The sequence below is a fragment of the Mus musculus genome, chromosome 14 (genome assembly GCF_000001635.26).
Source record: "Mus musculus strain C57BL/6J chromosome 14, GRCm38.p6 C57BL/6J".
NCBI classification, from domain to species: domain Eukaryota; kingdom Metazoa; phylum Chordata; class Mammalia; order Rodentia; family Muridae; genus Mus; species Mus musculus.
The window spans coordinates 27,930,993-27,944,435 of record NC_000080.6 but is presented as its reverse complement, the minus strand read 5'-3'; the positions used below and the strand labels follow the sequence as shown (position 1 = coordinate 27,944,435).

Below are 13,443 nucleotides of genomic sequence, written 5' to 3'. Positions count from 1 at the left end.
AGAGGGGAGTAAGCTCAAAGGATGGCCAGAGACAGAGAAGATCTCAAATCTCGATCCTGGAGATCGCATGACTGGCTTAAGAACCTTAAGACAATTTGTTCTGCCTGAGGAGTTCTACTGATCTGCACTGTTGGGGACAGCTAAAGTGAAACAGATGAACTGAGCCTCACTAAAGACTCTAGATTTTGTCTTGACAGCAGATAGAAGTGGCATGGACAGATTTGTTCTTGAGAAGAAGCACCTTGCAAATTTGTCCTGGCTTCAAAAGTCATTATTGTGTACGTGGGCAAAACCTTCCTCCTCTTATGAGATGGAAAAAAAAAATTACCATCTGCTGAGTAAGCTCTCTGCCTTGCTCTTCTTGTAAACCTTAAGCCATAGAACACGTTGATGACAGGCTCTTACTCAGATCTGTCTTGCCCCCAGATACATTTGGCAGTGTCTAGAGACCAGTGGGTACCTGACCGCCTGCAGACCAGCCTCTAACCTTAAGATCAAAGAGAAGCAAATTCAAGCTCTGGGGAGGCCCATTTATCCTGAAATTACTCCTCATTGTCCATGCCTTATTCAGCAGCAGATTTCTTGACCCTTCTACCTTCAGATCTTCCCTAAACTCTCCTGATCCATCAAGAAGAAGGAACCATGTCGGTGTAGAATCTTCTGGGCCAGCCTCCATCACATCATAAATACCAGGGGAGCCTTCTTGTTGCCACATATACTACAAATGAGAAGTTATTGCACAGAGGGTGGCAGGCAAGTTAAGATGAGATGTCTCTGGAAGAGGCTAGTGGCCAGCACTGGGATCACTCATCACCAGAAACTGGTTAGGGAAGGTTCCAGTAACAATGAGCATGGCATCAAGCTTCATCATAGCTTATTCATCAATGTTTCAGGAGAGCAGGACACAGCCATCAACATCTCCAATGGCAACAGTGACAAGAGGGGTCAGTGGAAGCTCCTCCCAGGTCCCCTCCAGATTTATAGTGAAGATATTGGGATAGTTAATCTTCAGTCTTAACTAAACTTGGAATCACCGTGAAAACATGCATCTGAGTGTGTCCAGGAGGGCAGTTCCAGAACAGTTTAACTGAGGGGCTAAGACTCACCTGAATGTAGACATCACCACGGATTGAGATTGTATTCCAGGTTAGATATAAGAGAAAAGCAAGCCCAAAGCCAGCACATATCTCTGTTTCCTAATTACAGATGCAATGTGATCAGTCACCATAAGGCCTGCTACCCTGACTTCTCTGCTGTATTGGACAGACTGCCCTTGACCTGTGAACCAGAGTAACCCTTCCTTCCACTACTGAGTGTCCAGTCACAGCGACAAGCTGACTGACTAATCTAGTACATGACACCACTTTTCCTTTCATCTGTAAAGTAAGGTTAAGGATGCCCAAATGGGCTCTCACTGTAAGGAATTTGAAACATCATCTTTCATTTTCAAAAAGTCAAGGACTCAAGACACTGTGACATTCCCCCTTTAGAACAGTGTTTATGGACCCTTCTCTGGGTGGCTCAGAGAGCTGGAGATGTGATGTGCACAGCTGGTCGGTAACAGAATGGGACACATCTGGAGGGTGAAAATCCAGGAAAATTAGCAAAACAAAGCTAGTGTATATATAAAGATTTCAAAGGAAAAATGAGGCACTTATGGGACTCCCAGAAGCTGCACGTATATTTTATATACTGTAGCTTAAGGAAGAACTTTGAGAGATCAAGACAAAATTTAAAATATACAAAATAGTTGAGTATTAAACACAAAAGACCTAGCTTAAACCACTGGAGACCAAATCCCAAACTACTATAAATACTCAGCCTGCATCCCCGTGAGGAACCGATGAGGCTCTATAAAGGGGCAAAGTTCCCTTTCAGGGATAAGTTATAATATATCTACCTGGTGATATTTGGGAAACTCAGCAAATAGAACCACCTTTTAACTTCAGTTATTAGGATATATGTCTTTGATGTGTGAAAAGATTGGGTTACCTGGGATACTAGAAAACTTGGGGCATTATATTTTAAGAAGCACCGAGGAATTTGAACCAAAGCCAACATACCCAGCTATGCCATGCCTTAAAACGTAGCATCAGAACTCCTTTCATACACTTACTAACATCCACAGGGTACTTGCTGTGTCCCAGCTAGCGTTCTATGTGTTGGTATTATTGGTGATTAAAATAGCTTTTATTTCAGTGTGAGAAGCAGAAAGAGAAAGAAAGAAATGCTGTGAATACTTTAGTTATGGTACCAGACAATGCCAACAGCAGGGGGAGGAGAATCCAACAACTGAAAGTGCTGCAGTAAAGGAGTCACCAGAACACACCACATTGGGAAGTGACATCTGGAGGATGCCATGAGGCAGGATGGAGTGAAACATTCAGAGTAGAGGGAAGGGCTGGGCTGGGCTGGGATGCTATCTCCCAGCAATGAACCGTGGCACCTTCACTAAAGAAACTTTCAGGCATTCTTATACAAAATTGTGTAGAAGCAGATCTCAGGTTTAGTGTTGTCTGGAAGTTGGAGAACTGCATAAAGACACACACACACACAGATGCTTGAAGCTTGAACAGTAGCAACAAAGGGACAAATGTTACTCATCTTAGCATACAACAATAGATTTAAAAATCACTGATCATTTTCACATACATACACAGAGTAAGAATGGTCTGAATCCATATATATATATATATATGTATACATATGTACTTATACATATGTGTGTACAAATGCACACTTCATAAACATACACATACTTGAAAATATTTATCTTAAAAAAGAAAACACTTGGGAATAACCTTAATAAACATTCTTTAAGAAAAAAAAACATAAAAGTGGGGCAATACCTTGTAATATAGAATTAACTTGAGTTAATCTACTCTTCCCTAAGGTAACTCAAAAGATTCAATACACTTCATACTGACTTTTTAGTAAATTAAAAACATTCTACAGATTAACGGAGGAAAAAAAATCAAACAAGCATAACAAATATTCTGAAAATGTAATTGCCTATGGCAAACAGTGCTGCTTCTATCCCAGGCAGAAAGTAGAGGAGCCTAAGAGAAGCACAGTTCTGGTCACCAGGCTGACAGGAGAGTCCAAAGAGAGCCGTGGCTAAAGACAGGTAAAGAAAGTTATTAAATACATTATGTTAGGATAGATTCATGAAATAGACATAAAGTAATTTAGATTTCTGCCTTGTATTCCATGCTATTAAAAAAACAAAAAGTTAGCCGGGTGTGGTGGCGCACGCCTTTAATCCCAGCACTCGGGAGGCAGAGGCAGGCAGATTTCTGAGTACGAGGCCAACCTGGTCTACAAAGTGAGTTCCAAGACAGCCAGGGCTATCCAGAGAAACCTTGTCTCGAAAAACAAAACAAAAAAAAAACAACAAAAAACAGGTTGGTAAGTCCTAAATAGCAAGTTTATTGTACCATATAAATTGAAACTGGGTACAGAAACTACAGCCTATGCTTGTAGTAAAATACAGTGTACAAGAGAAAAACAAGAGGTCAGCTGTCTCCTTGAGCTGGAGTGAGCTCTGAGGATAGGGCTAAAGGAGGAGCATCAAGGTAACTATGGAAACTATGGTAACTATGGAAACAAGCTATGACCAACGGTAGTTGTTTTGACCTGGTACCTGTATTTTATTTTCAAAAAGAATGAAACCTTTAAAAAGGTTTAAATTGTAACATACAAAGACAGAAAATAAATACCAAAGAGAACAGAACACTTCTGATCTCTAGAAACTCTAAAAAGTGTGTGCTTGATGCAGCTACTCTTATAGCCCAAAACTAAAGGAAATGCACAAAACCAAAAGAGGCTAATAATAATACAAGAGGAAGCATTTGCCTTCGCCAAGATAAATACTGAGTAACCCTGATGTATAATCATACCAAATAATGATCTATTATTACACAATCTATGCAGACAATAAAGAAAATACACACAACAGATTATGGAAATGTGTAACTCTGTGTGACAACTACATTGGAAACAAAGCACACTAATGCGATGTTGAACATTTAAACTTTAAAACCCCAGAGTTACCAAGACTAGGGAATTTGTTCTTTGCTGTGGCCTTAAACCAAGTCTATGCACATTGCCTCCAAAGCATACATGAGTAAAATACCACATGTACTTCATAAATATGTAGAGTGTGACAATCAAAATGAACTTAGTTTTTTTTCTGGGCGGGGTGGGTTTTTTTTTAAATTTTTTATTAGGTATTTACTTCATTTACATTTCAAATGCTATCCCAAAAGTCCCCCATATCCAACCCCACTCCCCTACCCACCCACTCCCACTTCTTGGCCCTGGCGTTCCCCTGTACTGAGGCATATAAAGTTTGCAAGACCAAGGGGCCTCTCTTCCCAATGATGGTCGACTAGGCCATCTTCTGATACATATGCTGCCATACCCGGGGATCCATCCCATAATCAGCCTCCAAATGCTGACACCATTGCATACACCAGCAAGATTTTGCTGAAAGGACCCTGATATAGCTGTCTCTTGTGAGGCTATGCTGGAGCCTGGCAAACACAGAAGTAGATGCTCACAGTCAGCTACTGGATGGAACTTAGTTTTTAAAACAGCAATTTAGAAGTCTATAGAACACGCCATACAAGTAGCCCTGGAATCCCGTAGTCCAGACAGATGTTCAGGACCCTCTACTACATCAGAGGAAGCCGTCCAAAATTCCCGAAGAGAAACACAGCCAGGTTGAGCATGCCATGTAATGAGGTTAAGGAAAAAAAAAAAAAAGGCAAGTAGCTGGGTGTGGTAGTGGACAATGGAGAAAGCAGGAGAAGCAGGGGTTCGGCTAATCAATTAAATTAAATTTCAGCGAGGGGGTCTAAAACTACACGGACACAGTTCCAATAGCATTAAGCTAACTTCAAAAACAAAACCTCTAAATTTTAGGTAAATTACTGAAATAATTATGTCAAAAGTAATGTATATACAACTGAACTGATATTTTTTTGGAAGAGAACTTGAAAACATTTTTCTAAATTCTGTCATAAGGTTAAAGCTATGATTGACTTAAATAGTAATAGTATAATTGTAATATATATTTTCATAGTAGGAGAATTATTTTTGGAAATGGTTTATAGCAAGAGTAAAATGGGTATTTTTTTAATTTTCAAGAATACAGTTATACATCACATACTTGGAGATTTTATTATATTGCGCTAAAAGCAATACAGACATCCATCACAGACTTATCTACATGATAAACTAATGGAGAGAAGCCTTGAAATGTTTTAATCCCACATCTCTGGAGCCCAAGACACAAGCTTTCAAAGGGTTTCCACTTATCCCTCTGGTGACTCCTGCCTGTTTTACTAGTACTTCTAAACACTTCCCTGCACGCCACGTCCTCTCTAACTCAAAGATTATAGCTCTGGTGTTCCTATTCCAGACCTGGGAGCTCCCTTAGCTGAGTAAAGGTGGGCACATTCTATTCTTACACTCGTGCCTTGTAGAGTACCTGACCAGGACACCTGGGGTTGTTTTTAGGCATGCGCTGTAGCTGGTGACCTGTACAGCTCTCTCTGTGAACTCATGTCCCGCACTGAGTGCTAGGACCAGCAAGGGATTCTATGCAGGAAGCTAGAAGAACCACTTGGGCAAAACAAAAAGACAAGCAGCCAGTGAAACATCTGACTTTTTTTTCCTCCCTCTCAGCTCTGAGAAACCACCTCCTTCTGACTTGCTTAAGACAACATCTGCCATGTGAGAGGACGTGATAAACGGTGGCAGCACCTGGACCACTGTGCAGAGCTGGCCACTCTCACAGCATCAGCATAGTGACCCTTAACTCATCAGCACACCACTGAAGCCAGGGAGGAAACCAAGAAGCCAGGCAAAGGATGAGTTGAACTTCATTCATGGGATTTCAGGACAAAGTGGGCTTCACCTGACGTTATAACAGTTTCCATTGAACCATGTCAACAGCTCCTCAAGGAAGACCAAATGGTGTATTATGTGAAAAATCCCAAGGACTGTTTCTTAATGTTTAGCAGCAATTGCATGGCTTGGTCACTGCAACAAATATTGCTGAACTGTTTAACGTATAAGAGACATTTAAAAGCAAAAAAAAGTCCAAATTCTAAATATGTAATTCATAAAACAGCATATTTTCTTTAATTCATTTTCTCCAAGTTTACAATATCTGTACTAATTCTCTGTAACTAGATATGTTCTGGATACATTCTTAGAGAATCTGTGCAGAATAAAAATTTGAAACATCTTAAAACTAACTAAAAACATCTTTCTAGCACGCTGCAAGGCAAATGCTTTTTAGATGTTTTGCATTTTTATGCTAAACAGCACAGCTGTGATTGATAAAAAGCAATCAAGCTAATTTAAGTCAATCAACTCCAGGAGGTTCTCATCGCTTGGATAAAAATGCTCTCCCACTCCTTAGAAAATAAATAAAGATTTAACAGAGTGGCTGGATTTTCTTGACTCTGCTTTCTTGCCATTCCAAAGGCAGCATATAACCAAGAAATCATGTTAAACAATTTCTGTCACTACTTTAAAGGAGAATTCAAACTTTTTAAAGTCATGTTTAATTAAATAGTCCTGGGCAATAGTATATTCTCAGAGAGTAACAAACACTGAGAAAAATAACACACATCCACACACATACAAACACAAGTATTCACACACACACACAGAGGCACATATACATGCACACAGTTCTTGTGAAAGGTTCAAAATCGCTGATAGACTATCAGTTACATTTCAGTCTCTAAGGAGACTGTCATGCTAAGCAATATAGTTGATATTATTAAGATGATTCTGGACTTTTAAGATAACCATCTACATAATGTAAGTTCAAGAGCAAGCTGGGAAGGCATGCCTTTAGCCAGTTTCATACATTATGAGAAAACCAGGAGGGCTGTTAACATAGTCCTTTCCCACCGTAATGATGGGAAGGAAGATGAAATAGTCTCAGTTTTCCATTCCCACCAGCAGGTTGCCGCTCTGCACACTGGACACCTGCAAACATGACCTAATGAACTGGAGCAATATCCTCAGAGGCTGTCAGCAAAGATACTAGCTACTCTGGTGGGAGAGCGCCCCCAAATCATTTAATCTTTCAGATACCTTTACCTCCAAAAGGTAAACTGAAAGCCCTCACCCCTTGTCCTCCAGATCCTGGAACGACAGTGGGAACTCTGATGCTCATGTCTCTGTCTGACAGATGAGTATGTTAATGTCTGTTTTGAGAAGTTAAACACTGCGAGGGAGCAGAGCCCATGCTGGGTTACACACATCAGATGCTTAGATGCTTACAGCCTCCTTAGATCACAGGGTCTGTCTCTTAATTTCTTAAACATGGGAAGGAGTACATTAAGGAAAAGACCATGATAAACAAATGACCAAGACTGGAAATTTCAGTCTGGAGAGCCTCAGTGGAATTAGCAGAGGTTATTAAAAGATGAACTGGTGGGGTTTTTTTTTTTTTTTAATTTTTTTTTGTTTGTTTATTTCAGGTTCTCTCAGAGAATAATCAAGAATCACCAGTCTCCTATGACCTTAGAGATATCTATCCCCTCTGACCACTGTAAAAATACCTCACAGCAGCCACTGGCAATTATGGGGGGAAATGCCTACAATATAGAAGCCAGCTGCAATCCACACCCATATAACCAAAACTCTACAGCTTTGCAGTGAAGGTGTGTGTGTGTGTGTGTGTGTGTGTGTGTGTGTGTGTGTGTGCTCATGTACGTACGTGCACCATGCTATCCTCCAGTTTTCTGTGACTATCAAATGTGTGCCCATATTTGAACTCAGTTCTAATTAATGCTATCTATCTGGGATAGAAGTTCTATGGGTTAACAACTTGTCTTGATGGCCTGACTAGACAGTCTGCTATTTCAGGTGTGATTTCCAAGCAGTGGATCCTGACATTAGCCACCCCTCCATCTTTCTGATTTTGCTACTAGTTATGGGTGCCTGTAAACCAAGCTCTTCCTCAGCAATTTCCTGGAAGTGCTCAGGGAGACATTTTAGAGGTGGCTATCAGTTTGTTCTAAAAGATACAATTTAAGGGCAGATAAAAGAGATGCATATAGTAAGGCACTTGAAAGGGACAGGCAATACCCATCATCTGAAGGTGTCCACAGGCCTGAAAGCTTTCTGAGCTACACCCTTAAAGCATTTTGCATGGGTTCCACTAGGCATGCCCAACTGACTCAGTCACAAACATGTCAGCATCTAACTTCCGGGAGAACACAATTCCCTTCCCTTACCAAGAACATAGAGATATCACTTGGGCTCTTTTTTCAGTATTTCTGATGTTCTGCCATCTGGAGCCTAGCTGATCCCAGAGAACCTATCCCACTCATAGAGAAGATAATTAGTGAGCCTTACATTTGTACACCACCCACCCCAGGCCCACTACCTCCAGGGGCTGAGGTGGCTGGCATCTAGAAAGGCACACTGATTCCGACACCTCCATCCTTGCAGCCATGTGCTCTAGAATGTGTTCTTCAACACTCATTACATCAGGGCTCTGCCGCTTGCTCTCACCCTCCCCTTTGCAACCACAAACACCATAAGGAATTCTTGATGAGGCCCATATTCTTGTTCACCCTGTCCCTGGCTTGGAAAGCCATCCCTTTTCCTAGACATTTTCCCCTACCATCAGGGCTCAATTGTTATCTTTGCATCCAAGTTTATCTCAACAGCGGAGTGTTTCCCCATGGCACCCAGCTTGGATTGGTGAGTTCCTGACTTCTTCCCTCATCCATCATGCCACCTTTCTGTTTCCTTCTGTTGTTCTGTGCCCTCTTGGGAACCAGTTTTATTTCTAAATATCATCAACTAGTAGTGAGGAGTTTATTGAGAGTTAAGTACACAGCAGGCTTTGTGCTGAGTATTGTACATGCAGGGTATCACTGGCTCATCAAGGCAAGCATTCCTTTCATCCCTGTTTTAGAAGACAGGCATTCAAAACACAAGAAAATCAAGAAGAGGGAAGACCAATGGGTGGGTACTTCATTCCTCCTTAGAAAAGGGAACAAAATACCCATGAAAGGAGTTACAGAGACAAAGTTTGGAACTAAGACGAAAGTTTGGAGTATGGACTATTCAGAGACTACCCCACCCAGGGATCCATCCCAAAATCAGCCACCAAACCCAGACACTATTGCATATGCCACAAAGATTTTGCTGAAGAGACCCTGTTATAGCTGTCTCATATGAGGCTATGCCAGTGACTGGCAAATACAGAAGTGGATGCTCACAGTCATCTATAGGATGGAGAAGCTAGAGAAAGCACCCAAGGAGGGGAAGAGGTCTGCAACCCTATAGGTGGAACAACAAAATGAACTAACCAGTACTCCCAGAGCTCGTTTCTCTACCTGCATATGTAGCAGAAGATGGCTTAGTCAGCCATCATTGGAAAGAGAGGCCCCTTGGTATTGCAAACTTTATATGCCCCAGTACAGGGGAATGCCAGGGACAAGAAGAGAGAGTGGGTGAGTAGGGGAGCAGCGTGCGGGGAGGGTAGAGGAAACTTTTGGGATAGCATTTGAAATGTATATAAAGAAAATATCAAAAAAAAAAAAGACAGGCATTCTAGAAGGTTAAGAAGATTGCCCAAAATTATATGTCAAGTGACATAGTGACATAGTCCGGATCTGAACCTGGTTCCTCTGGCACAAAGTCCATCTCCGAATAACCGATGCCGCCCCTCCCAAGATGCATACCGTGCAGTCGCAGTGGCAGCTGCAGTGCTGTGTTTGACCCAATAGTCACATTCAAGAGGGTTGCTTAATGTCTATTAAACCAAAACAAATAATTCTGCTTGTCAGAACAATTTACATTGGCACGGTTTCTCCATTGTGCTTTTTCATTTATCTGGAAATAAAACACATCTACCTGAATTCCCTGTGACAACACAAACTTGACATAATCCTTGAGGAAAAAATATTTGCCCATGTTTCCTATAAGTATCTGCTAAGACAACAGGTAAAATGGGTATTTTAATGGGTTTCCTCCACGGATAGGAGGTGCATGCCTGGCGAGTACGACCTCAGAGTCCGAGCTGGCTCCGATGTCTCCCACTTACTTCCTCCTCCCTCAGCAAGCTTCCTACCATCACTAAGTCAGGCTAAACAGATGATGCCACTATGAAAAGATTGCCTGTCAATGAAAGTCCAGGCAGGGCTGTGAAGGGCACAGGAAGCCTAAGTGAAAAAAAAAAAAAAGCTGTGCTATTGGCACAGGCACAGGCATGCCAAGGACTGTGCATAAGAGTGACAAAGCTGCACATGGGTGTGGCTCATAGAGACAGTGAGGCCTTCCTGGGGGATATGTTGACATTGTGTGCAGAAAACATCCACCATACCTTTCTCCCCTGGGATCTTTAAAGCCTGAAGTCTGCTCCCCTACAGATATTGCTCCTACAAAGATTAGCTAACCCTGTCTCCTTGACTCAGCTGTATACCATAAACCTTGCCTCCTTAATTCAGCTATATGCAATGACCAACACCCATGATTAACTGTGTATCATAAACATTCTCGCTTCCAGCATGCTGCAGCTTCTCCACCAGAAAGCCCAGTCTACCCAAAGTCAGTTTTTCTGTCTACATAGCTATGTGTGTTTGTCTTTCTGGAATTCCCTCATTGCCCTGGTCTGGTCAAGTCCCTGTGGGCAATGCAGCATAGCATGTCCTCTGAAGCAGGAGGAGAGTAAATGAAATATTAGTTACACTTCACTGGTTGTACATAGAAACCCACAGTGAGCTCCTGTCTGCAGACTCAGTCTTGTTCACACTGTACTGACAGTTCAAGCATGCCAAGTGCTCCAGCTCAGGCTGGAGGAGAAAGGGGCATGGTGGCTTGAGAACCAGCTTGAAGCTTCTCCAAAGCACAGTTAGGCATATACAGAGGTGGGCATATACAGAGGTGGGCATATACAGAGGTGTGCATATACAGAGGTGGGCATATACAGAGGTGGGCACATACAGAGGTGAGCATATACAGAGGTGGCATATACAAGGCAGCGCTAAACATGATAAAAGCAATCTACAGCAAACCAGTAGCCAACATCAAAGTAAATGGAGAGAAGCTGGAAGCAATCCCACTAAAATCAGGGACTAGACAAGGCTGTCCACTCTCTCCCTACCTATTCAACATTGTACTTGAAGTCCTAGCCAGAGCAATTAGACAACAAAAGGAGATCAAGGGGATACAAATTGGAAAGGAAGAAGTCAAAATATCACTTTTTGCAGATGATATGATAGTATATATAAGTGACCCTAAAAATTCCACCAGAGAACTCCTAAGCCTGATAAACAGCTTCAATGAAGTAGCAAGATATAAAATTAATTCAAACAAGTCAATGGCCTTTCTCTACACAAAGGATAAACAGGCTGAGAAAGAAATTAGGGAAACAACACCCTTCTCAATAGTCACAAATAATATAAAATACCTTGGCGTGACTCTAACTAAGGAAGTGAAAGATCTGATTGATAAGAACTTCAAGTCTCTGAAGAAAGAAATTAAAGAAGATCTCAGAAGATGGAAAGATCTCCCATGCTCATGGATTGGCAGGATCAATATAGTCAAAATGGCTATCTTGCCAAAAGCAATCTACAGATTCAATGCAATCCCCATCAAAATTCCAACTCAATTCTTCAACGAATTAGAAAGGGCAATCGGCAGATTCATCTGGAATAACAAAAAACCTAGGATAGCAAAAACTCTTCTCAAGGATAAAAAAACCTCTGGTGGAATCACCATGCCTGACCTAAAGCTGTACTACAGAGCAATTGTGATAAAAACTGTGTGGTCCTGGTATAGCGACAGACAAATAGACCAATGGAACAGAATTGAAGACCCAGAGATGAACCCACATACCTATGGTCACTTGATCTTTGACAAGGGAGCTAAAACCATCCAGTGGAAGAAAGACAGCATTTTCAACAAATGGTGCTGGCACAACTGGTTGTTATCATGTAGAAGAATGCGAATTGATCCATTACTATCTCCTTGTACTAAGGTCAAATCTAAGTGGATTAAGAAACTCCACATAAAACCAGAGACACTGAAACTTATAGAGGAGAAAGTAGGGAAAAGCCTCGAAGATATGGGTACAAGGGAAAAATTCCTGAATAGAACAGCAATGGTTTGTGTTGTAAGATCGAGAATCGATAAATGGGACCTCATAAAGTTGCAAAGTTTCTGCAAGGCAAAAGACACCGTCAATAAGACAAAAAGACCACCAACAGATTGGGAAAGGATCTTTACCTATCCTAAATCAGATAGGGGACTAATATCCAATATATATAAAGAACTCAAGAAGGTGGACTCCAGAAAATCAAATAACCCCATTAAAAAATGGGGCTCAGAGCTGAACAAAGAATTCTCACCTGAGGAATACTGAATGGCAGAGAAGCACCTGAAAAAATGTTCAACATCCTTAATCATCAGGGAAATGCAAATCAAAACAACCCTGAGATTCCACCTCACACCAGTCAGAATGGCTTAGATCAAAAATTCAGGTGACAGCAGATGCTGGCGAGGATGTGGAGAAAGAGGAACACTCCTCCATTGTTGGTGGGATTGCAAGCTTGTACAACCACTCTGGAAATCAGTCTGGTGGTTCCTCAGAAAATTGGACATAGTACTACCGGAGGATCCCGCAATACCTCTACTGGGCATATATCCAGAAGATGTCCCAACAGGTAAGAAGGACACATGATCCACTATGTTCATAGCAGCCTTATTTATAATAGCCAGAAGCTGGGAAGAACCCAGATGCCCCTCAATAGAAGAATGGATACAGAAAATGTGGTACATTTACACAATGGAGTACTACTAAGCTATTAAAAAGAATGAATTTATGAAATTCCTAGGCAAATGGATGGACCTGGAGGGCATCATCCTGAGTAAGGTAACCCAATCACAAATGTACTCACTGATAAGTGGATATTAGCCCAGAAACTTAGGATACCAAAGATATAAGATACAATTTGCTAAAAGCATGAAACTCAAGAAGAACGAAGACCAAAGTGTGGACACTTTGCCCCTTCTTAAAATTGGGAACAAAAAACCCATGGAAGAAGTTACAGAGACAAAGTTTAGAGCTGAGACAAAAGGATGGACCATCTAAAGACTGCCATATCCAGGGATCCATCCCATAATCAGCTTCCAAAAGCTGACACCATTGCATACACTAGCAAGATTTTGCTGAAAGGACCCAAATATAGCTGTCTCTTGTGAGACTATGCCGGGGCCTAGCAAACAAAGAAGTGGATGCTCACAGTCAGCTATTGGATGGATCACAGGGCTCCCAATGGAGGAGCTAGAGAAAGTACCCAATGAGCTAAAGGGAACTGCAACCCTATAGGTGGAACAACATTATGAACTAACCAGTACCCCTGAGCTCTTGACTCTAGCTGCATATGTATCAAAAGA

The 13,443-nt window shown here is 41.5% G+C and overlaps 1 protein-coding gene across 37 annotated transcripts in view; it reads right to left on the bottom strand.

Moving 5' to 3' along the window:
• The window catches only part of Erc2 (ELKS/RAB6-interacting/CAST family member 2), an 856,263-nt gene that overhangs the window by 534,102 nt on the left and 308,718 nt on the right, over nucleotides 1-13,443 (bottom strand). The gene's annotated exons all lie outside the window — the stretch shown is intronic.